Source organism: Alosa sapidissima, chromosome 8 (genome assembly GCF_018492685.1).
Source record: "Alosa sapidissima isolate fAloSap1 chromosome 8, fAloSap1.pri, whole genome shotgun sequence".
Taxonomy (NCBI): domain Eukaryota; kingdom Metazoa; phylum Chordata; class Actinopteri; order Clupeiformes; family Clupeidae; genus Alosa; species Alosa sapidissima.
In genome coordinates this window covers 34,343,350-34,345,849 of record NC_055964.1, presented here as the reverse complement: position 1 = coordinate 34,345,849, position 2,500 = coordinate 34,343,350, and the positions used below count along the sequence as shown (strand labels likewise).

Below are 2,500 nucleotides of genomic sequence, written 5' to 3'. Positions count from 1 at the left end.
CAAACTCGTTAGTGGGACGAGTACATAAGTAGGCTTAGTTCTAAGTTGTGTTTTAGTATTATATTTCCATTACTTTAGCTTGGGTTTTGTATTATTACCTAGAAATATGCTAACCATTCCTGCTTCAGTTCCAGACAGGTCATCATAATAAGTTATTAAAACCTTCGGGGCTAACTCCTTTCATTTCTGCTGCAGCAGGTTGTGCGCAACAGAGTAGACGGACATAAGATACAGTCTGAGGAGTTGCAGCTTTATTCAGTTACCCGCAGTTGAAACTAAACCTAGTTTCCCTCACAAACTCTGATTTGGTCGCAATACTGTAGCTTATTCCAAGCTGAGCCGTTTATGAGCGTTTAGTCCTAAATGAAAACAATTCAAACTCTCTAGCCAGTAGCCACTCACTCGCAATTCACTGACTTCAGGTTCACTTAAAGGAGCCACACATACTGTAGGGCTACTGTTATGTTGTTGACTGCCGAAGGCCTACTATTGAGGACTATTATGAGTTCTGTCCATCATTTGGTGGTAGGTAAAATTACTGCAATAAAATTATGCTTATTAAATGCTTTCCCCAAATCACTTTTCACAATTTTTTTTCAAGAGTAATATGTAAGGGATAATGGACGACATGGTGGTCTGTTCACTGAAGTTAATGGACGGTCGAGGTTGTAAAACGGCCCAGACGCGAAGCGGAGCGCAAGTGCATTAACTTCTGTGAACAGACCATCGTGGAGTCCATTATCCCGCTTATTCCACTGTTGCCACTTGCGTTGTGTTCATTTCCTGTTACAATTTAAACGTTTTAGTCGCCAAAAATGTCTTGTTTGTAGAACTACTTTCTTCCGACACATATCAACTAATTTCTCAACTTGCAGGACAAACTGCCGTTACTAGTTCTAAATGGATGGTTGCTACGGCCAAAGGCCAGTCGTTAGTTCTATCTCTCCCGTTGTCAAGTGGGCATATCCCAAGATTCTGATGAACTTTAGCTTTGAAACATTGTTATTTTACTTAGCCTGCTGTCATCCATCTAGCTAAAAGCCACTTCCGTCATATGCTACAATGTTGCCATGTTCTGAACATCTGCATTTTACAGCTCGGATGCAACGGGACAGTTCATTTAAACTTCACAACGAGTTTGGCGAATTAATATACGTGTGATACGGCCAAAAAAATTGATCTACTTCATAGGTGTGCAGATAACATACGGTTAATGGTCGTTCTAAATTACGTAGGACAATGGGAAATTCAACCAAGCAGTGGAATAATATTGGTTATCGTATCGGTATCGGCCACAACAAACCAATAAATATCGGTTATCATTATCGGCCCTAAAATTCCATATCGGTGCATCTCTATTAGAATGGGGGTGATAATAGGGGTGATAGTAAGAATAGGGGTGATAATAGGGGTGATAGTAAGAATAGGGGTGATAATAGGGGTGATAATAGGGGTGATAGTAAGAATGGGGGTGATAATAGGGGTGATAGTAAGAATGGGGGTGATAATAGGGGTGATAATAGGGGTGATAGTAAGAATAGGGGTGATAATAGGGGTGATAATAGGGGTGATAGTAAGAATGGGGGTGATAATAGGGGTGATAGTAAGAATGGGGGTGATAATAGGGGTGATAGTAAGAATAGGGGTGATAATAAGAATGGGGGTGATAATAGGGGTGATAGTAAGAATGGGGGTGATAATAGGGGTGATAATAGGGGTGATAGTAAGAATGGGGGTGATAATAGGGGTGATAATAGGGGTGATAGTAAGAATAGGGGTGATAATAGGAGTGATAATAAGAATGGGGGTGATAATAAGAATGGGGGTGATAATAGGGGTGATAGTAAGAATAGGGGTGATAATAAGAATGGGGGTGATAATAGGGGTGATAGTAAGAATGGGGGTGATAATAGGGGTGATAATAGGGGTGATAGTAAGAATGGGGGTGATAATAGGGGTGATAGTAAGAATGGGGGTGATAATAGGGGTGATAATAGGGGTGATAGTAAGAATAGGGGTGATAATAGGGGTGATAATAGGGGTGATAATAAGAATGGGGGTGATAATAGGGGTGATAGTAAGAATGGGGGTGATAATAGGGGTGATAATAGGGGTGATAGTAAGAATGGGGGTGATAATAGGGGTGATAGTAAGAATGGGGGTGATAATAGGGGTGATAGTAAGAATGGGGGTGATAATAGGGGTGATAATAGGGGTGATAATAGGGGTGATAGTAAGAATGGGGGTGATAATAGGGGTGATAATAGGGGTGATAATAGGGGTGATAATAGGGGTGATAATAAGAATGGGGGTGATAATAGGGGTGATAGTAAGAATGGGGGTGATAATAGGGGTGATAATAGGGGTGATAATAAGAATGGGGGTGATAATAGGGGTGATAGTAAGAATGGGGGTGATAATAGGGGTGATAATAGGGGTGATAATAGGGGTGATAGTAAGAATGGGGGTGATAATAGGGGTGATAATAGGGGTGATAGTA

At 41.0% G+C, this 2,500-nt stretch overlaps 1 protein-coding gene across 1 annotated transcript in view; it reads right to left on the bottom strand.

Moving 5' to 3' along the window:
* LOC121715028 (hemicentin-1-like) overlaps positions 1–2,500 on the bottom strand; it is a 125,387-nt gene that overhangs the window by 92,478 nt on the left and 30,409 nt on the right.